Source organism: Panthera leo, chromosome D1 (genome assembly GCF_018350215.1).
Source record: "Panthera leo isolate Ple1 chromosome D1, P.leo_Ple1_pat1.1, whole genome shotgun sequence".
Classification (NCBI taxonomy): Eukaryota; Metazoa; Chordata; class Mammalia; order Carnivora; family Felidae; genus Panthera; species Panthera leo.
This window is the reverse complement of record NC_056688.1, coordinates 10,884,976-10,908,644: the sequence shown is the minus strand read 5'-3', so window position 1 is coordinate 10,908,644 and position 23,669 is coordinate 10,884,976. Positions and strand designations below refer to the sequence as shown.

Genomic DNA, 23,669 nt, shown 5'->3' with positions numbered 1-23,669 from the left:
TCCAACTAGGGGCTGTGGGCATATGGCTCAGCAAAGCCTGGAAAGGCTGTGTGGCTGGGAAGAGGAAGACCCAGCAGTGACTAGTGTGCCCTGAGAGTTGTAGCCAAGATAGGACAAGGATGTGTGGGCAGCTGCCAGATTAGCTAGCAGACTCTGAGATCAGCACCAATACCCTTGTCTCCATTCCATGCAAGGGCACCAGCTCGCCCCTCCCTGGAGGCACCCTCCTATAAAGTAAAAAACGGGAGCCCTGGAATTAACTGGGGATGACTTCCTGTCACACAATGGAAGCTCAAAATAAAAAATGTCAGTTGCAGACAAAGTAGTTAGGTTTCTTGTATGAATGAGTCTGTGGACTGAGATTCTTATCCACAACACTTTACTTGGAGAGTTTCAGGTCTTGGCCAGGCTGTGGGGTGCCAGCGAAGGTTCGGCAATAGTTTTAGTGGTGGTAGGGGTGTCACAGGGGACAGGATTTCCCTGGTTACACTTTTCCAAAGGGAAGGGGGCTGGGTGCAGGAAGGGAGCCTCTTCTTGAGGTTCACATCACAGCAATATGCTCAGACTCCAGCGAAGTGGGGTCCTGTCTTCTCTCTCTCACAGAAACTTCCCAGGTCAACTCCAAAGTCACGCTATCTCCGCAGAAAGGATGAAATTGATAGGCACCTGGCACTAGGTTGTGGTTCCAACACAGCGAGGGCCTGACTGCCCCCAGCCGGCTGGAGGGGGAGTGACTCATCAACAGTGAAAAGGCCCTACATAAAGCAAAGCCACCCAAATGTCAGCAGAAAGGAAAACTATCAAAGAATGAGCCCAGAATGGCCCTGCAGCAACCCCAAGGATGAGGTGTAACACCCAGCTCACCCCTCCCTTGACAGGCAGTGGAGTCAGCCCCCACCCATTGGCGGTGGGCAAGGGGACAAAGGGACATCCCTGCTGACATTCACAGCATGGGTCATTGCTTTGGCAGGCGGCCCACCCTTCTCTAGCCCCTCTTCTTGAGTCTGTAGAAAAGGCTTTTCTCTGGGCTCAAAGGAGGTAGGATTCCCTGCCTTTTACTACCTGCTTCTTGCTTCACTGAATTCTTTTTGTACCTTTTCCCTTTGGGGAGTGGGTGCCATTTATTCAGCAAGCATGAACCAGTTTACAGGCTTGCACTCCTTCTTGTGGCTTCTTGTTTTCCTTTGTCTGCCCTTGAGTTTCCTAGGCTCCTCTGTCTTAGCTCAAGTCTGGAGCAAGATTTTTACAAGGTGTTTCTTGGGCTCACTTTTAGGATTTAAGGAGACAGGGGAAGGGGAGTTATAGCATGTGTACCCCAACTAGAAAATTCACCTCCCTCAACCTCCCAATTGGAGGGGGGGTAAAGAAGTAGCTAGCCCAAGCCTTGCACCAGACTAAAAGAAATAGCCCCCCCAATCTACACCCCCCCCCGCCCCACCCAGTTCCCAGCCCCCAGAGGTCAGCCATTAATCACCTTCTGGAAGCCTGTTGCAGGGTTTGTAATGGAAATGATCTGTTGTCATGGTAACCGTGGCTGGCCAGGGGCTGCTCTAGACCTGCCTGGCTCTTGTGGGTTTCAGGTTTATTTAGAAGCTTCCAGCTCTAGCCAGGAAGATTTTAAGAGCCACTCCTTGAGATGAGGATCCTAAGGAAAAGGCAGGGAGTGACCCAGGCCTAACTTAGTCCTTATTCAACAGTATGGCTTCAAATCTGGCTCATCCATTGGAGGAAGGTGAGACCTTTCCCTACACTACTAACATCCTGCCCATTGAATGGATGTGCCCGCACCTGGGCGGCAGGATTATATAATATGAACAAATCTGGGTTTTGGAGTGAGTGCACCTAAGTTTGATACAGACTCTGACAGTTACCAGTAAGCTACTTCCTGATCTTCAGCCTCTAAGCCGGGGTAATAATAGTCTGCAGGGTAATCATTAGGCTTCAATAAGATAATTACATAACGCAGGAGTGGCAGACTTTTATGATAAAGGGGCCAGACGGTAAATACCTTCGGTTTTGCAGGCCATATGGTCTTTGTAGCAGCTACTCCATTCTGTCCTAGCAAGAAAGAAGCCAGAGCCAATAGTAACTAAAGGGTGTGGCAGTGTTCCAGCAAAACTTGAGTCTGCAGCTTCCTGGTGGCCCTCGTTGGGTAGCCTGAAATAAGCCAGAATTCTGGGCAGGTGCTGTATCTGAATGAATGGTTAGCATCCCAGCTACAGGGAGAATGGACTCCAGAGTGTGACCCCAGTGTGGGGACATCGTGGAGGGTAGGACAGAAAGCTCAGGGTAGCTTCAGAGGCAGGCTGCTGTGGGCTCTGCAGGCCATTGGCAGGCCTCTACTGGGAGGTGTGCAAATGGCCCAGCAGACCTGTGTTCTGAGCTGTGAGCTATTAACGCTCAACTCAGGTCTTTCTCAATGAGGTTTCTGGGAATGAGAGAAGGATCCGGGGCTACCTAGTGCACTCAGAACACTGCTTTATGCCAGCTCCAGGCAATGGGGTTTTCCTAGACACTCCCCCACCCCAGTGAAGGGGATTAGGGCCCTGTTTTTTCATTCTGTGTTTGCTGGTTCCACAACTGGAGAGGGATCCCACGTGCAAAACTGGTTCTGCCTGAAGGGCTCTGAGCTCTGATGAAGGGTGAGCAGGCCTCAGCAATCAGCCCCTTTCCTTTGTGAGCTGAGGCGAGGTCCTTGTGGCCAGGAGTCCTTTCAGAATTCTGCTGGGGCACTGACCTGCTTTCCTGACTCAGGCCCATGACTTTCCGAGCTGGACGCTGACTGCGGTCAGGCCTGCTTTGACCCCTGGTGTCGAGGGGACTGTGAGGGAGGCCAAGCTTGGCATCACTCTGGGTGAGCCTCAGTGTGGCCATATAGAAGGGCTTTCCCCTTTAGGCCTCAGTTTACCTCTCTGTGAAACCGGTTTGTCCCCTTTGCCCGGTTAGTGCTCTGAAAGACCAAGTGGGTGCGGAGATGGTGCAAGCCTCCAAGGCAGTTCCATTTGTGTGTGATGCTGAGGACTGTCGTTTCTCCCCAAGGGCTCCTCCAGCAGAGCCAGCAGCTGTTCCTTTCTGTCGCCCCTGTGGATTCACGGAGAGGGGGCTGTTTTCCAGTTCTCACAGCTTTCTCGGCCAAAGGAGGCCTTATTCAGCTCCTTCATAGCAACACCTTGGTGCTTCACAGTTTACAAGCAACTTCAAAGACATCTCTGACGTTATCTCCACACAGCTTTCCCGGTGGGTGCTGTGGGCTGGTGCAGCCCCTACGTTAGAGATGAGGAAACCTTCGGTAAGATGGCGCCAGCCTCAGGCCACCACAGGGACTGGACAGGGCTGCCCATCACCTGTCTCAGCCTGGGCCTCTGCAGACCTACTCCAGAAACTTGCTCCCCTTGCAGAGATGATTGTTCCAGTTTACATCTAGCTTTTCACTAAAAAAAGTATCAAGGAAGAGTTTGTTTTTGGGGGGGTGGGGTGGGAACTAATTAAAAAAAAAAAGATGAAGAGGATTTGTATTCTGGAAAGATGCCTTCTGTCCCCAGAACTGAGCCTCCTGACACTATCACTGGCTCAAAATAAATTCCATTTTCAAAAGTGACTTTCCTCCCTCAAGCCTTCCAGAGACTCGAACCAGAAGGGTTTGAGGGAGAGTGTGAGCTATTTTTACCACAGTTGGGGTTCTCCCTATTCATTGTTGGAGGGGGGAAAAAGTTGAAAATCCTGAAGAAGTTTCTCTGGTTGTGAATTTGCATCCAGCTGCCTCCACGTGCTCACACCCACCAGGCAGCCGGCTGTTCTGCTGTGAGGTCCTAAGGTCAACGCTATTTTCCCATTAGGCTGGCTTGCTTCACCCACCACCTCTGAATGAAAGTAGCAGTGATGACCTAATAATGCTCTGGGTGCTTGATGCCCTAGGAGCCTGCCAGTCTCTGGAAGCCCAAACACAAGCCTCTATTTCTAGGTGTGCATGAGAGAGCCGTGGCCCCACAGTCCTCACTTCTACAGGAGATTGTTCTCTGAACTCCTGCACCAAGGATGCTTTGGCCTTCCACCCTTGGCCTCTGTCTTTTCTAGGACACTCTTGAGTATAGCCAAGATTGTGAGCCATCGAAATTAAAAATAAACAGTGGGAAGGCAAACCCATAAGGCTCAGGCAAGCCTCTCTGACAATAAAAAGCCCCTCTGAAGGTCGTGAAAAGCAACAGAAAAAAATCCTTGCGAGAAAGCCATCCTTTCCCAGTACCCACTCCGGCAATCTTTTCCCCCTTCTTCTCTATCCCTTCGTCCTGTACTCTCTTTCCCCTATGACACCCACCTTCCTTACTGAGCAGAGAGCCTATACCATAGCCCCTTAACAATATTCCCATCTACAACCAATGCAGTTCATGTTTGTTTGAATTCCAGGTTAAATTCTGTTACCGAACAATGAATCTTCAAAACACTGTCCAAATAATCTTGTTATCTTGGTAGTTTTTTTTTAGCAAATGTTGCTAGAAAAAAACATGTGACTGAATCTTAGATATCTTTGAGGCCACAGAAGTGTTTCCATTGCAAGAATAATTGACATCATGTGTCCAAGGACTATCCTGGGTAATGGCATTCATACTAACTCTGACCCACAGAGCTTCACCTGAGACCCCACCAGACTCCTTGCAAGTCCTCACAGATACCTGTGTTCAAGAGATGGCCAGCTAGCTGTTCTTAACAGCTGTGTGATCTTCTGGATTTAATTATCCCCCAAGGATTCATTGGGGCCCTCCTGTGTGATCGGCACCTGGCTATGTACTATGAAGAACTCCCCAGACATAAGGTAGATTCCTGCCTTTGAGGTGTTTACCATCTAGATGAGGAAGATGCATCCGATACATACACAAACAGAACAGAGCAAGGCTGCACCTGGTGAGCTGTGTGGATTACAAAGGCCCACCTCAGTCTGTCTGCCACATGAAGAATAAACCAGCCTTCCCTTCCGTCCCTTCCTCCCAATGCCCAATAGTCTTCTACATACATTGTACAGATTCTAGAATAAAACTTACCATGTTGTGTTGTGTGTTGATTATTTGTATCTCAGTCTCTATAAGTGTTCTGAACTTGAGGGCCCCATCTTGCAAAGGACTGATTTAAGCTCCTGGCACAAAGTGGGTTTATAAGAAATTTTTAAAATTTTTACTGGATGTGAGTTAAGGACTGGCGCTAGAGAACTATTGGCTGGCTGCCCTTCCATGAGGGATTCTGTAACATGGCTACACTGTACTTCATTGCCCTTCCAAGGTGCATAAGACAAGGAGCTGCTCCGAAGGACTGGATATGAAATCTCAGCATTCTTGTCTTATGGAATCCCACTTGGAAGGAAATTCGAATTCTGAGGGTTGCTTCTCTATGCATAATTTTGGGATCAAGAAGTCTAGTTTGGAGCGGTCACAGGTGGGAACACGCCCCACTGGTCCGCTCTCAGATGCATCTTTGGGAGAACTGATGTCCACATTTTAATTCTCTCCAACATGTCATTAACCCACTCAGACAGCCTTCCCCTGAGACAAGACCCATGATAAGGGCTGGAGGAGGAGAGAGAACTCTCTCAGAGGGTCCTGTCCTTTGCTCAGTGAGAAATGATCTATTCGAGGCTGACAAATCAATAAAGGCAATTTAAGCCCCTTTCTTGGAGTCTGTGTGACTTACAGGAAGGCAATGGTGTAGTGCCTGGGTGGTGCCGTGGGCCCCTTGCTCCTTCCCCTCCGCAATTATAGCAAATTTGCCTAATGCACTAAAAGCCAATGAATCATGTTGACTGGTGATGTGATGGGGAAGGCAAGAGGGAAGACATCGGCTGCTGGCAGATGCCCTGCTAACCTTGACTTTAATTAGGTTTGAGTGAATAACAAAACAATCCTTCATTTGCGACAACCAACCATGGTGGGGAAAAAAAGGCCCACAGTTGGTTGTTGCAAAGGAGCAATATCCTGGATCTTGAGGGAAGCCAATGTAGACCCTCCCTAAGGGATCACATATTCTAAAAGGGTTGAAGCTCTACTTAACCATTAGTGGATTTAGACACATTTGCCCCAAACTGGGGCCCAGGTTAATACCTCTTAAGTGTTCTACTTGTTCCTTGTAATGGGATGGGAATCCTCTGGTGATTGGACTCACTAGCATTAATCACAGAGCATTCCTCTCTCTCATGATAAGGACAGAATTTTTACATAGTCTTAAAATTATTCAGAAATTCTGCAAGGCAACTTGACTGCATTGATCAAAACTGCCGAGGTCAAGAAAGATAAAGGGAGACTTAGGAACCGTTCCAGATTTGAAGTGATAAAGAGACATCATGACAACTGAATGTAACCCACGATCCAGGATTTTCTTTACCCATAGAGACCACTATTAGCATAATGGGAGACTTTGAATAAAGTCTGTGAATTAGTTATGAGTATTGTTACAATGCTAATTTCCTAATTTTGATTATGTACTATGTTAACATGAGAACTTACTGTACTATGTTGTAAGGAAATGCCCTTATTTTTAGAAAATACACATTGAAAGGTTAAAGTGGCATCATATCTGCAGCCCAAATCATTGAGATAAAGAAAATGTATCTATCTAGCTATCGAAAGCAAATGTGGTTAAATGTCACTATGTGTAGAATCTGGATGAAGAGTAGATGGGAATTTCTTTGTGCTAATTATGCATCTTTTCGATAAGTCTGAAATCAGGACAAAGTATAGAGCCAAAAAAAAAAAAAAAAAAAAATCCAGTTGGTAAAGAGACTGCCAATTATGACCAGTGGAGCAGTATGGTTCAGATCCCTTTCTCTACCCCCTTCTCAAATTATCCTTTCCATCCAAATCATTGATATCTAGGTTTGTGATTTAAATCTCTAAATACACAGGGAGCTGTGGACCCCACTGATTTCTCTCGACGATGAGGTATTTGACATGACAAGGTTACATGAAAAAATTTGCACAAGGAACCAATGAAAAGTGAAGGGGTCAGGCCAGATGACCATGAAGCTCTTTTTTAGCTCCAATATTCTGTGAACTTCTGATTCCACGAAGTAGGAGAAAAGACAATCATAATATGCAGTCTTTAAAATAACTGGAAACAACCCTCCTGCTTTGCTTGTGCTGCTGATATTCCCTGAGACCACATGCACTAGGGGGAAGTGGCTGTTGTAACTACTGCCCCATGCAAGGCTTCCCTTGATCTAGAAGCCCAAAGCCATGGCATTCACCCCATCTGGGATGGGTCTCAGCCCATCCCAGATCCTCCTCCCAGGATCATCCCTGCTCAGTTCTGCTGAAATAATGGACTTCTTCAGGGGTCCCAGGACTAAGAGTGGGAGAAAACACTCAGTTAAGATGCAAAGGATTTGTACTGATACTTAATATATCCCCATATCCATAAGGATGTACACATACTTTCTCCAAAATTATAACTCTGGAACAATTTTTAAACTATGTGCTACATTATAAAATATTTTTTAGAAAGGACATTCTTTTAAAATATTTAACAACCGTCATCAGTTGTGAGTTTCTTCGGACTTAAAGCAAGACCAAAACCATCCTCCCAGAATAGCTGTGGTACCTTCATAGATGCTGAATAAGGTGGCTTGTGGCCACCTTATGACCCCAGGGATGCTCAGTCCCAAGCCATCAACCAGGAGCTGATTATCGTTCTTGGAGGCAGGAACTAAAATGTAGATCCTTGGTTGGGAAAAGGGAACTGGCCACCGTGGCTGACAAATGATGTAGTGTACAGATTTTTTTTTTTTGACTAGGTAGCAGGTAACCATGGCTGACATTGTTAGTTGACAAACCTAATACCCATTCTCCTCTTCTTCTCTATTATCAGAATCCCAAGTGTGTTTCTAAGTAAAAATACTTCCCCAGACTGTCCTGAAGCTAGGAGTGCTCATATGATCTAATTTTGGCAGATAGGATATAAAGAGAAATTCATGGAAGTTTGCTTTTCCTGATTAAAAAAAAAAGACTGGCACTAGACTTTCTCCTTTACCCTCTCCCCTTCTTCATGCCTGGAATGCGATGCCTGGATTTTAAGAGCAGCCATTCTTGGAGCTGTGAGGATGAGAACTGCAAGCAGTATGGTGACGTAGGGGTCTAGAAGGAACCTGTGCTCTTGGCTGCTTCCTGGACTGTCTTTGGACATCTCGTTATATGAGAAGAACAAACTTCTTGTGGTAGGGCTTTTACTACATGGCTCTGAACATAATCCCCAGCAGACTCCAATAAACCCCATCCCTGTCCCCAATCCTTGTTGTTTCCAAGGGCTCTGACTTCACACTCAGGGCCACCCATCTGCTCATCAGAGCATCACTTTCTCTAGTCTACAATATTTGATTTTGAGATGGGCCCACAACTTAAGCCGGAACAATCCAAATAAATCAGGGCTTTTGTATCAAAAAGACAGACTTCCTTTACCAGTAGATTTGGAGTTACAATGGTACAAAGTCTAGAATGGTGGCCGCCATGTGGTTGTGGTCAGAAGAACGAAGCTAACATTGAGAGTGTAAATCTAACTGAGAGATGAAGAGACTGAGTTCCTATGACATCATATGAGCCCCTATATCAAACTACGCTTGAGTCCTGCTGTAAACTTGGACTTTCTCTCATTAGATGAGCTGATAAATTTCGTTCTTCCTTGAGCTAGTTGGGGTTTCCTTCTTTGGGCGAGGTAATACTGAAAAATCCATAACTGATTCAGAGACTCACTGAGGGTACACGCCGACTGAGGGAAAATTCATGGAGGTAGCTCTTTTGGGTATGTAGAAAGGGCCTTATGGCTGATGACCTGCGGTGTGCTTTTTAGGAGCAGGGAGCTTAGTTTAAGGAAAATCTGAGTCCATGTCCGTGTCATTCTTCATCCCAGCTGGACACACATTTTGATCTCCGGGCCCAGTGAGAACAGTTTTGTCAGCTCTGAAAATGAGACCTGTCTTGGAGAAAAACAGGGGTTTATTTTGTTTGGCTTGGGGGAGGGTAATGCCGGCTAATGGAATGTCCTGTGGTGAGTTATCCACTCATCTTTCAGGAAACACAATCACCAGGGACAACACTCGCTTTCATAAAATTGTCTCTGACACCATCTTAATTCCACAAATTACTGTCAACCGGAGCTGTAAGGAGTTATTTTTAAACTAAATCTACTTGGCAGGCCATAGGGCAGTCTTTCAGCATGTAGCTCATAAATGGTCCTAGAACTTTCCCAGTGAAATACCTGGTACCTTGTACAAACCTTCATGCAGAGGAGACAGGAAGGACCCTGCCTGGAGCAGGAGAGGGAAGAGAAAGTCTCAGAGGACAAGGGAAAAGCCCATGTCCTGTGAACCCAGATCTCTTCTGACTTAGTATCTCCTGGGATGAGCCAACTTTAGAGAACATGATGCATTTGTTGCAGGAAATATTAGGCCCACAATCCATGACAAGGTGTGGCAGGCAGCCCCTAACACACTGCCGCATGTCCCTTCTTTTGAAACCATCAGCTGAGAACAAAATGTACTTTAGACATGAATATTGTCCCTCTTCTGAACCCACCATGCCTTAAGTTCACTATCTCCCAGGTCAGCTCTGAGCCTTAGAATTCACATGTCCTGTAATGTTACGGTTTTCATCACTTCATTTGGCCTTTGGGGACAGGAGAGGTGGTTGCCTAGGATGCAGAAGGCTGGGCCTTCCCTCTTTCTCCTTTAGCAGGGCTTCTGGATTCAGTCAAGGACCACCCACCCTCTCCAGATCAAGGCAGAAAAGTCCAGGCTTCCACAGTGATGCACATAGCCTTCCTCCTCCTGGGCCTTTCTTGGATCTTACCTGTCTGCACCCTCTGTTAGGCCTCTTTCCTTCCCACCCACAGCCAAGTAGCCCAATGCTGGGGAAAGAAAGGGCTCGGGCACTCTGGTACCAAACAAATGAACCAATGAAATGAACCAACAAGCAGCCCAGGAGCTTACAAACTCCACCTCTAACCAAGCCCTGCTCTTCCCAGCTCTTCCCCCCACCTCCCTCCCCATGCTTCTCAGACTTTCTCATTTAAAAACAAATACATTGCTTAATTTAACCAGGTATTACATAAAACTGAGAGGAGAGGGCTGCAATAAAGCTGCTGTACCCTTACCCCAAACAGTGTAGGGATGGGCTGCGGGGCTGTCAATAAGAAACTAATCTTAGAGCAGCCTTGCACAGTGAATGTGGTGGCCCCGCTTCACAGATCAGGGACTGGGGCTCAAAGTAGACAGAACATTTGCCTGGACCACCCAGCTTGGGACAGAACTGGTCTCTACCTCTGAAGTCAGCATTCCCAGATATATCTCTCTTCTGCCACGTTTCCCCAAAAACCATGTGGCCAGAGCAATCGGGTCTTTGGGGGCATGTGGCGGTGTGGATGGGGTGAGACACACTGGCTTTCTTTGCACTTGACAACTGTGAAGGTACTTTGGGGGCAATGCTTCCCCTCCCCCTCCCCCCACGCCCTATCTCTTAAAAAGAAAACAAAAAGAGCTTTAGTGCCTTTATCTCTGACCCAGGTCACAGCTGGAGAAGAACACGAGAGAAATAGAGTTCTTGTGGCTCTGAAAACCTCTGGCTGCTTTCCTGGAGTTGAGTCATGTCTCCGCTTCAGGAAGGTGTCATTAATTTGGTGCAAGAAATGAACAAACGCATGTACAGTGTGGTGTAGAGCTCCCAAAAGGAACTGCGAACTTTCTGGTTGTATCACAAGCGTGGGCTGAAAGCAAAGATTACAGAAGGTGTTGATGGGTCTGGAGCTTGAAAACATTCCTTTGGAGCAATTAAGAGGCAGCTTAGCGCCTCACTGGGCTATATGTTCTCTTTGAAAATGCCTTTAGTTGGATCAGGAAGGTTTGCTACAAATATGTTGTTTTGAATCATAATAAGGTTTGTGTGGGTGAGACCAAGGTTGGACTGAATCCCTGGGGCACTTGCCCTAGGAATATGGATGGAAGGAAGAAAAAAAAATAACACAAAAAGTCATCTTTGGACTTTCTGTAGCAGGACCCTGCAGGATGTGACGTGATGTCATGAAGATGGCGATGGCTTTGCTCTTCCAGCCGAGAGTCTGGGGGGTGAAAGCAGCACCCCTCAGAGAGGACTTGGATTTTTAGTCTTCAGTGTAGAGTGGACCATCTTGGAAGTGCCTGCTTCTGAGGGGTGGCCCAGAGAGTCCCTCTGCATAATGTTTCCAGGATTTGTGCCAACACGTGCACAAGAAGACTGGCCACAGCTGATCAGACCAGGGACTTGTGGGTGAGCGAGAAGAGGACTGGTCTCAAGGGAGGGCAGGACATTGGTTTTGTTTTTGCTTTGTTTTCATTGTTGTCCTTTCATTTATTTTTAAGTTTTTTAAAAATAAAAATTGTATATACTTAAGGGGTACAATGTGATGTTTTGATAAACATGTATGTGTGTAATGACTCCCACAATCAAGCTAATTAACATATCCAGCACCTCACAGTTACCCTTTTGTGTGTGTGTGTGTGTGGTAGGAATACTTCAGATTTATTCTCTTGACAAACTCCAAGGATACGACGCAGGACTGCTAACTATAGTCACGTTGCTACACCTTAGATGTCCAGAAAGCATTTCATCCTATATGACTGAAACTAGTTTTTCATCAATGTGTCCTCATTTCCCCCTCACCCTGGTAACTACTACTGTACTCTCTGCTTCTATGAATTTGACTTTTTTAAGTTCCACATATCATAAGTAAGATTACATAAATAAGATCATGTAGCATTTGTATTTCACTTAGCATAATGTCCTCTAGGCTCATCCACAGTGATGCAAATGGCAACATTTTCTTCTTTTTAAACGAATAATAATATTAAATGTTAAAATAACATTAAATGTTAAGGGAATAAATAATATTCCATTTTATATTCCATTGTCTATCTATCTATCATCTATTTCACAATGTCTTTATCCATTCATCTATCAATGGTGGACATTTAAATTGCTTCCATATCTTGGCTATTGCCAAATGATGCTGCAGTAAAGCTGGGAGTATAGATATCTCCCTAAGATCCTGATTTCATTTCCTTTGGATATATACCCACAGTGGGATTTCTGGATTATATGGGACACTGGACAGTAATGAACGAACCCAGCTGAACCTCTCTTTTGCTGGATGTGTTCTAGGGGCACAGAGATTGAACACTTACCCCAGTACAGGCCATATTCCAGAGGATGCCCACTTACACCAGGTCTGGATTTCCTGAGGTTGTTGCATGCCCTAACACTGACACACTGGGCTGCTGAGGTACTGTGGGGCTGAAACAGTGTCTTTGACCCCAGACCCATGGCCGGCTGGCTTTCAATAAAGCCACGTACTGGCAGAGGGTGGTGTGACTCTTCCCTGAAGCCTTAGGAGGATGACATCCCCACACTCCATCAGGGACAAAAGGAAATGACTGGTCTTTTCTGGACTGGTCTTTTACCTGCTGACTCAAAACTCATAAAAGCCACGTTCTTTTACCTCCCAACTGTTTTCTCTAAATGGCCCAATGCCTTGCCCTTTTCTAACTTTGTACAGCCTGACAGCTGCAGAAGCCTTTTCATCTCCTAAGGGAGCCACCTCCAAACCATTCCTCTCCCTTGGCTGGCATTGGAAGGCTCCTGGGCCGCAGGTGCCTGGGCAAACCTTCCAAATACCTACCAGTAGGCTTCCAGCAAGAATCCATCTGAAGTGCTGTTGGGCTGAGAAAATCAGTCAGTGTACAAACTGCCTCGGAACTGCAGTTCACTGGCCCACACCCATAGGCCCTGCTGGTAAGATCCACCCTTCTGAGCAGAAACTGCAGAGCAGGGCCAGGGCTGGACACTGGAGCTAGAGGGACATCTAGGGTCAGCAGTTGGCTCCAGCTGCCTGCCTCCCACTCCCCTCCCAGGGCTCTGAGGTCAGGCATGCATGCTGCCTTCCCCTCACTCAGCAGGCAGAGCTGGCCACTTTCCAAAGAGTCTCAGCCCTGGAATCCAGACCCTTCTCCTCCCCTTCCTCTCCTGTGCCCCAGAGGGCTTTGATCAAAGCGAGAGGAGCAGTTAACGGGTTTCATGGAAGCATGGTCATGCAGAAAGCCTGGGAGACATGGTTAGCTTATCTGTCAGCAATTTAAACTTAGAAGATTTCCAGAAATGGCTGATATGGGGAATTGACCCCCAACTTCCTGGCCTTTTGCCAGTTTAGAGAAGGGCTAGGAAGAGTGGGGCTGCAGTCTAAGCTCAGAGAGCTATCTTTCAGGAGAATCAGCTTCACAGTTCCAGGACCCATAATGCACAGGGCCTTTCTCCCAGCTTCAAGTATCCTGCAAGGGTCTGAGCCTACCTGAGGCAGGAGACATGCTCAGAGTTCTGCCCAGACTTTGCATCTACACCAGTGGCTTATCACCCTTGCCCTGCACACTAGCAAAGGGTGGCATGTGCTGTCTGGGCGAATATGTGATAAAGGAAAGGATGTTGGTAGAGGCCTAGGAATCCTTAAGTGATGAAAAACATGGACTTGAAAGCCAGACTGACCTGTATATAGTTCTTGGCACCTGACAGTTTTGGTCAAGTTAACCACCCTGAGCCCCAACTTTCTTGTTTGTTGACTAGCAGCAATATCATCTGCCTTCAGGACCTTTGCTGTGAGGAACAAGTGAACTAGTCCATGTAAAATGCTTAACACTGTGCTTGCCACAAAATTAGAATTTGAAAAAACACAGCTAGTATTAATTAGTTAAAAGAACCCTGAATTTTAGAAGAAGGTTTCAGGGGCGCCTGGGTGGCGCAGTCGGTTGAGTGTCCGACTTCAGCCAGGTCACGATCTCGCGGTCTGTGAGTTCGAGCCCCGCGTCAGGCTCTGGGCTGATGGCTCGGAGCCTGGAGCCTGTTTCCGATTCTGTGTCTCCCTCTCTCTCTGCCCCTCCCCGTTCATGCTCTGTCTCTCTCTGTCCCAAAAATAAATAAAAAACGTTGAAAAAAAAAATTAAAAAAAAAAAAAAAAAGAAGAAGGTTTCAAATGCCCATGAATTTCATTATTAAGGGTCTACTTACCTACTTGTAACATAGGAAAACCTGCTCCCTCCCCTGAAGCTGATGAAAGAAGATGGTACCTTCTTGCCCTTGGAGCCCTAGCCCCACCCTCCTTTCTGTGTCAAGACTAGAGTATCTGCTGGAATCCCACTGCCCCATGTATCAGGAAGCCTTGGGCTAGATGGAATCTTCCATTTTATCTCCCTTATTCTCCCAAATTGTTCTTAACCACTTCCACAACATCTTCTCTACTGCCTCACCTAGTGTCATCACCTCTTCATGTGATATGCATCCATCCATCCATCTAATAAATAGTAACTGATCACAAGCTATGCCAAGCATATGTTAACATGCTAAGGACCTACCAATGAAAACAGGACACACATAATTTCTATTCTTTCGATTCCAATGGGGAGAAGCAAATACTTAGTTTGTGATAACACAAATGTTTAATTACAATCATCATTAATGTGATTGTAAGTCCCATGTCAGCTGGGAACACCCACAGTCTAGATAAAATCAGTTCACATCCCCATACCTTTCTCTGCTCTCTCCAGGATTCTGGGTCGTGAGTGTCTTAGGTTCTTATGGTAACCTTTGGAGCCAAAGTCCTGCCTCCTTAGTTCATGGATCACCTAATTCTTTTAAATATACTGTTGTTGTTGTTCCATACTGTATTATTCAGATATGAAACTCAGCCTCATTCTCAATTTTTAAGAAAACCCTTCTTTTACTACAATAATTTGTTAATAGATATCTACTGTACAAAGGTGCAAATTATGATATGAAAAGCGTAAGATGTGCATAGAGGAAGTGTACACATTCGAATGTGCACAAAGTTAAGCTGTTGGCCTAAAAGAGACTGTTATAAATATAAAATGTCTTATGTAAACTTCATGGTAATTACAAAGCAAGAACACAGAGTACATACTACACTATAGAATAAGAGCCTATACACAAAAGATAAAGAGAAAGGAACCAAGGCATACTACTACAGAAAACCATAAAAACACAAAGAGGGCAAGAGACGAAGAGAGGAATGAAGAAATTATAAAAAAAACCTACCAGAAAACAATGAATAAAAAGGCAATAGTAAGTCCATTCCTATCAATAATTACTTTTTTTTTAAGTTTATTTACTTATTTTGAGAGGAGGGGAGGAGCAGAGAGCAGGAGAGAGAGAATCCCAAGCAGGTCCACACTGTCAGCACAGAACCCAATGTGGAGCTCAAACTCAGGAACCATGAGATCATGACCTAAGCTGAAACAAAGAGTAGGATGCTTAACTAACTGAGGCACCCAGGTGCTCCTTAATGATTACTTTAAATGTAAGTGGACTAAATTCTCCAATCAAAAGATACAGAGTGGCTGAATAGATTTTTTTTTAAAAGATCCAATTCTATTCTGCCTACAAGAGACTCACTTCAGCTTTAAGGGCACACATAGATTGAAAGTGAAGGGATGGAGAAAGATATCCCATGCAAATAGAAACCAAAAGAAAGCAGGGATAGCTATACTCATATCAACAAAATACACTAACCAAGGACTGTAACAAGAGACAGAGAAGGTCATTATACAATGAGAGAGGCCAATTCATCAAAAGGATGTAACGTTTATAAATATTTATGTGTCCAACATAGAAATACCTAAATACAGAAAGTAAATATTAACAGATCTAAAGGGAGAAATAGATAGCAATACGATAACAGTAGGAGACTTCAGTACCCCACTTTCAACAATGGATAGATCATCCAGACAGAAAATCAATAGGGAAACATTGAACTTAAACTACATGTTAGACTAGATGGATCTAACAGATAAATACAAAACATTCCATCCAACAGCAGCAGAATATCAATTCTTCTCAAGCACACGTGGAACATTCTCCAGGACACATCATATGCTACACCATAAAACAAGTCTTAATAAATTTAAGAAGACTGAAATCATATCATCATTTCTGACCACAATGGTATGAAACTAGAAATCAATTACAAGAATAAAAATGGAAAACTCACAAATATGAGGAGATCAAACCACATCCTCCTAAACAACCAATGTCAAAGAAGAAATCAAAAGATGAATTTAAAAAAATCTTGAAACAAATGAAAATGGAAACACAACATATCAAGACGTGTGGGATATGGCAAAAACAATTCTAGGAGAGAGGCTTATAGTCATAAATATCTACGTAAAGAAAAAAGGAAGATCTCAAATACACCACCTAGCTTTATACCTCAAGGGCCTGGAAAAAAGAACAAATTAAGCCCAAAGTTAACAGAAGGAAGGAAATAACAAATATTGGAGCAGAAAATAATGAAATAGAGACTAAAAGACAAAAGAAAAGATCAATGAAACTAAGAGCTGGTTTTTCAAAAAAAATAAACAAAATAGACAAAACTTCAGCTGGACTTACCAAGAAAAAATGAGAGAAGACTTAAATAATATTAGGAAGGAAAGAGGAGGGATCCGAACTGATATTACACAAATACAAAGGATCATTAATAGACTATTGGGACCACAAATTGGACAAGCTAAAAGAAATGGACAAATTCCTAGAAGGATCAACATACTGAAACTAAATCATAAAGAAATAAAAACTCTCAACAGATCAATTACTAGTAAAGATATTGAATCAATCAAAAAACCTCCAAACAAAAAAGGCCAGGACCAGATGGCTTTACCAGTGAATTCAACCCAACATTTAAAGAGGAACTAATGTCGATCCTTGTCAAACTGAAGAAAAGAATATTTTGCAAATCATTTTATGAGACCAGCATTACTTTTATACCAAAACCAGATAAGGGACACTACAATTTACTTTATGAAAATTACAGGCTAAAATCCTTAATGAACACAGATGTAAAAATTCTCAACAAAATATTAGCAAAACAAATTCAACAATACATTGAAAGGATTGGACACCATGATCAAGAGGGATTTATTCCAGGGATGCAAGGATGGTCCAACATTCCCAAATCAATCAATGTGATACACCACATTAACAAGATGAAGGATAAAAATCATATGGTCGTTTCAATAGATATGGAAAAAGCATTTGACAAAATTGAACACCCTTTTGTGATAGACACTGTAAGCAACTGGGCATAGAAGAAATGTACTTCAACATAACAATGGTCATAAATGACAAGCCCAGGGCTAACGTCATACTCATCAGCAAAAATCTGAAGGCTTTTCCATTAGGATCAGGAACAAAACAAGTATGCCTACTCTCCCACTTTTATTCAACATATTATTGGAAGTGCTAGCCAGAACAGTAAGAACAAGAAAGAAAGACATCCACATTGGTAAGGAAGAAGTAAAACTTTCGCTATTTGTAGATAACATGATAGTATATATAGAAAACCCTAAAGACTCCCCCAGAGGAAAAAAAAAAAAAAAAAAAACGCTGCTAGAATAAATGAATCCAGTAAAGTTGTAGGATACAAAATCAAAACACAAAAATCTGTTGCATTTCTATATACTAATGTTGAATGATCAGAAGGAGAAATTTTAAAAATAATCCATTTACAATTGCATCAAAAGAAATAAAATACTGAGGAATGAATTTACCAAGGAGGTGAAAGGCCCATAAAATGAAACTATTAGGCACTGGTGAAAGAAATCAAAGAAGGCACAAATGAAGTGACAGATACATTCCATGCTCATGAACTGAAAGAGTTAATATTGTTAAAATGTCCATACTATCTCCAAAGCAATCTACAGATTCAGTGTAATCCCTATAAAGATCCCAAAGGCACTTTTCACAGAAATAGAAAAAAAAATCCTACAATTTGTATGAGACTGCAAAGATTCTGAATAGTGAAAGCAATTCTGAGAAAGAACAAAGTTGGAGGCACCATATTTCCTGATTTACAATTATAATATAAAGCTATAGGTACCAAAACAGTATATCATTGGAATAAAAAACAAATACATATCAGTGAGACAGAATAGAGAGCCTAGAAATTAACCTATTTGTCTATGGTCAATTAATTTTTGACAAAAGAGCCAAAAATAACGGGGAAAGGATCATCTTTCAATAAATGGCAATGGGAAAACAGTTTCTGAAAAAGAAGGAAACCACCTCCCTATCTTATCATCCACAAAAATCAACTAACAATGTGTTGTGATGAGCACTGGGTGTAGTACATTAGTGGTGAATTACCAAATTCTACATCTGAAACTAGTATTACACAGTGTTAACCAAATGGAATTTAAATAAAAGCTTGAAACTAATAAAAAAAAATCAACTCAAAATGGATTAAAGACTTGAACATAAAGACCTGAAACCATAAAACTCCTCAGAGAAAACATAGGGGACAAGCTTTTCAACAACAGTCTGAACAACATTTCTGTACATTTGACACCAAAGGAAAGGAAATGGAAGCAAAAAAACAAGTGGGACTACATCAAACTAAAAACCTTCTACTCAGCAAAGGAAACTATCGACAAAATTAAAGGCAACCTGTGGAATGGGAGAAAATATCGTATATATGATGAGGGGTTAATATCCAAAAGATATAAAGAACTCATGCAAGCCAGTAGTAAAAACACAACCCGATTTTAAAATGGGGAAAAAGATCTGAAAAGATATTTTTCCAAAGAAGACATAAATGCCCAAAAAGGACAAGAAACGGTGCTAGAAATGACTAATTGTCAGGGAAATGCAAATCAAAACCACCATGAGATATCACCTCATACCTGTTAAGATGGCTATTACAATCAAAAATATTAGAGATAACAAACGTTATCAAGAATACGGAGAAAAGAGAACCCGGGTGCAGCCACTACAGAAACAGTATGGAGGATCGTCAAAAAATTAAAAATAGTACTATCACATATTATCCAGCAATCCCACTTCTGGGTATACGGCCAAAGGAAATGAAAACAAGATCTCAAAGAACTATCTTTACTCCCATAGTCACTGCAGCATTATTCACGAAAGCCAAGATCAGAAACAACCTGGGTCAGTTGGTAGATGAGTGGGTAATGAGGATGTGGTAAACATATGCAATGGAATATTATTCAGCCTTTAAAAGGAAGATAATCCAGTGCTTTGTGACAATATGCATGAACCTGGAGGATATCGTGATAATGAAATAAACCAGACAGGGAAAGACAAATAGTGTATGGTATTACTATATGTGGAATCTAAAAAAAAAAAAAAGTTGAACTCATAAAAACAGAGTAGGAGAATGGTTTTGAGGATTGGGAAGTGGAAGAAACAGGGAATGGTTGATAAAAGGATACAAACTTTCAGTTCTAAGATGAATAAGTTCTGGGGCGCCTGGGTGGGTCAGTCCGTTAGGCATCCAACTTCGGCTCAGGTCATGATCTCATGGTTTGTGATTTTGAGCTCCACGTCAGGCTCTGTGCTGACAGCTCAGAGCCTGGAGCCTGCCTTGGATTCTGTGTCTCCATCTCTCTCTGCCCCTTCCCCACTTGCACTCTCTCTCTCAAAAATAAATAAACGTTGAAAAAAAATTTTTTTAAAGATGAATAAATTCTGAGGATCTGGTGTATAACATAGTAGCTACAGATGGTAACATTGTATTGCATAACTGAAATTTTATAAGAAAGTGGAATTTAAACATTCTTACCCTTGCCCCCCAAAAGGTAAATATGTGAGATAATGGATGTGTTAATTAACTCAATGGGGCAAATCTTTTCATAAGGTTTATGTATATCAAATTGTTATATTGTACACTTTAAAGATCTTACCAATTTGTCTCTTATACCCCAATAAAACTGAACAAAAAAAGAAAATTATACAAAGTAACTTGTGGGTTTTTAGACTTACCTACAAACTTTTACGGGAAGGAGGTATCAGACTAGGGGTTTAAATCATAGCATTCCAAACAGGTTCATATCCTATATCAAGCATCCCCTTTTTTAACATGTCCTCTAGCCCTGGCAACTGTCACTTACCACCCTACCCCATATCCTACTCAAAGTCAGCCCCAGCCTCATAGCATCTGGCTGACTCCTCCCCATATTCTCTTCTACTCTTAGAGAAATACAATTTTTTCTCATCTCTCACCGAACAGTTTTGCTCCTTTCTGTTGCATAGGCTCCTGTCAATGACCAGAGGTCCTCACCTTTTGCCTGAAGCTCATCATTAAGTGTTTCCCCAAGCAGAGGACTTGCCACCTAAGAGGCATAGTGCTGTCAGCTGCTAAGACATTTTTGACCCTGGTCATGCAGTGAAGAAGTACAGGTTTCCTGCACATGTATAATGGGGTGGGGTGCTTGCATTAATTTAGGGGTTAAAGATAATAAAGGCTAAGTAAGAGTCAGCCAGAGTAGGTGGAAGGGGAGACAGAGGACCTGAAAAGCCAACATGGCTGGACCATAGGGAGTGAGTGGTGATGGATATGTTGATGAAACTGAAGAAAGATGCAAGTGAGTCCACTGTACCCAGAAAACCAAGTTCACTTCAGACTGCTGCCTGTCACCTCCACCACAGTTCTGCTCCCTGGGTTGGCCCAGAAAGGTATTTATGGCTGAACATCACACTTCTGACACCCCTACCTGGCAGGTCAGATTCTTAATAATAAATGGCTTATTAAAACAATTATTGAGGGGCACCTGGGTAGCTCAGTCAGTTAAGGGTCTGACTCTTGATTTTAGCTCAGGTCATAATCTCATGGTCATGAGATCAAGCCATGTGTTGGGGCTTTGTGCTGAGTGTGGAGCCTGCATAGGATTATTTCTCTTCCTCTCTCTCTCTGCCCCTTCCCATCCCTTCCTCCCTCCTTCTCTCTCTAAATAAATAAATAAACATTAAAAAAAACAATTATTGAAATGCAGTCTTCCAAATAACATGTTAGCCAACACCTACCTTCCTTGTCCCCATCCCTAAGTCCGTCATTCAATATGAAACACAGCAATGAGCCAGCCCCTGATGACTCCTGTTTTTCCTGCAATTTCTTGCATTCAGATCAGGTGCACCTGGCTAGGAGCAGGAGCCTAACTAGAAACACTGGGGCCTCTGCTGGCTGCTTGGAGCCTCAGGCAGCTTTGACTGCATGCAGTCAGACTTTTCTCCCTGCAAGCTTTTCAAGGCATCTTAACTCTCCTTGTTTCTAAAAACTGGAACATCCCAGCCTCTACTGAACTTCTGTGTGCCTTAGAATGAGACACCCCCTCGGGGCCAACGCAGAGTCTGGCCAGAGCAGTCTGGACTGGAGCTCCTCACCCACTGCCTGGGCCCCTTTGTGCAGGCTACAAACTGCACAACTGAATAAGCTGGCCCTGCTTATAACAGGCCTGGGAGGGCAGTCAGGAACCTAAGAGCCCAGCCTCCCTAATGAAGAAACTGAGGCTCAACTTGGCCTCATGCTGAATTAGTGCCTGTGTTTCATGGCTAATAATTTAGGCAGATCCAAACACCACTCCCCAGGAGAAACCATGGTTCAGCCTGACAGAATGCAAGGAGCCAGACAGATGTATGTTAGAATGTTGCCTCTTATTAGCCACATGAACTTGGGCTTTCCAAAGCCTGGTTTTGGCATCTGTAAAATGGGGACTAAAATTCTTGTCACAGAGGTGTTCTGTGAGGTTAAACGAGGTGGTATGAGCCACCCTGCCTAAGCTGACACATGACCGACATCACTTGGCCGTGTACCTCCAGAGTGAGCGGAGGTCACGACGCTGGGAGCGTGAGGAGGCGTGTGCTCAAGTGTGAGGAGAGGGAGGAGGCAGTGGAGGTTCCTTCTCTTTCTGGTGACTCACAGCCTGGTGACTAGCGAGGCTGGGAGGCAGCATGTCTTGGTGGGGAGGAAGCCCCCCCAGCTCCGTGCAGGCGGCATATTGCGGGGAGGCGGAGGGTAGCCTGGTGAGCATGACATGGCTCCAGAGAAATCTGTCACAGAGTTGGAGAAATAAAGAAAAACAGGAAATGCTCTGGGCAAATATCAGAACAGGACTCCCTGCAGTATGAGCATTTGGGGATGGGTGCTGCAGAGGGTGAAGGAGCAGGGATGCCAGCAGTGGCGGGGCCTTCATGGGCAGACACTCCTCTGCCAGCCAAGGTGTGGAGGAACACTGGGCTCCACCCAGACCAGGACCTCAACAGGGTCAGGGAAAAAGCCAGTCAGGACACTTTCCTGACATCCCACCTGGAGTTTCGTGTTCTTTGTGGGGCAGCAGCTTGATTTCCTGGTCCCAGGGATTCTGCCTCAGGCTCTGGAGAACTGGGTGAGTTTCTCTAGCTACTCACGTGATTACACAGGAGGTCAGCTATGTGTCTCTTTTTCATTTGCTAAAAACAGATTCATTGAACACTTACTTTATTCCTGGTTCTGTGCTAGACACAGAAATTACACATATAAATAAGATAGGATGCAAGTCCTCATTTGGTTCTGATTACTAATGTGTATGTATGTATGAAAGTGTGTGTGTGTGTGTGTGTATGTGTATTTTGCATCAATCTTTGTGGATTTACATATGTAGTTATGTTTACATATGTGTTTTCATGTGTGAATCCATATATGTAATTCTGGGTGTGCATGAATGTGTGTATATATGATCGTGTAAGTCTGTGTGGGTAAGTTGAAGTGTTTAAGTGTTTCTGCGTGCATCTTCTTCTCCAGTAACTAAGAAGAAAGTGTAGGGAGGATTCTCTGCAGTGGGCCTGAGGTTTATGTTTATAGAAAGAGGGAGTTATTGTTGGAAGCATTTTGCTCCAAGGATTCTGGGAGCTCACAGTACCTCTCAACACACTTTCCTCATGCCAGGTAGGGTTAGGATCTAAAGAGTCAGATAGACATAAGAGACTGACCCAAGCAAGCAGGAAGCCAGGACCCAGGATGGCAAGACCAGAATGAAAGAATGTGACAAAGCCAGGGGCTAGAACCAAGCGATGAGAACCCCTAACAAGAGCTGAGGGCTTGGCGGAAGTCAGAGGATGGAGGAGTCAGAAGACCCGAAGCAGACAAGAAAACATCTGATACCCAGGTATCCTGGCAAATTGAGCCATGTTTCCTCCACCATCAGAGCGCAAGGTAATTTCTAAACAAAGGCTGTCTCAGGCAGAGCCTTGTTAAAATGTCCTGCAGGGTGACAACCACTGCCTGGCTTGGGAACCAGTAAAAGATCAGTGTCTGAAGGTAAGGTGGCTCTTCTGAGACACGACCCATCAATGCCTCGAATGGAGATTGAGAATATAGAGTAGGATGGGGAAGAGGTGGCTGAGAAGACCCACAGGAGCTCTGAACAGGAAGAGGGGACGGATTGGACAGGACACTGAGGTCACCTAAAATATATGACCTTTGTCCGCTATTGTCCTTGGCATGCCTTGTCACTTAGATGGGCTTCTTTGAGATTTATGCTCACGTAATATCATTTTTATTATGCAGTTAATCACAGGAGGGAAAAGAAAAAGGGAGTGTATCTGAATGCTTCTATTTCATTTGCTTAATGGAGCGCTCAGAGTAGGAGAGAGAAAGCTCCCTAATCATTTATTTTAGTAACCGGAGTTATATTCGAGAGTTCCTGACAGTGACATCCAGCCACTGAGGGCAGGGAGACTGTCTTTATCTTGGTGCCTGTGAACAGAACCAGACATGCCTTCAAAGGCGTGCTGTCTGCTGAGAGTGCAGATAACAGCACCAATAAAGCAGGGCTGAGG

At 43.9% G+C, this 23,669-nt stretch overlaps 1 long non-coding RNA gene across 1 annotated transcript; it reads right to left on the bottom strand.

The window, feature by feature from the left end:
* Positions 1-406: 406 nt before the first annotated feature.
* LOC122200671 lies at positions 407-2,128 on the bottom strand. The gene is made up of 3 exons (XR_006193887.1): positions 2,009-2,128; positions 1,095-1,266; positions 407-755 (listed from the first exon to the last, which is right to left on the bottom strand). It is a non-coding gene; the product is annotated as an uncharacterized LOC122200671 (long non-coding RNA).
* Between the last annotated feature and the right edge of the window lie 21,541 nt (positions 2,129-23,669).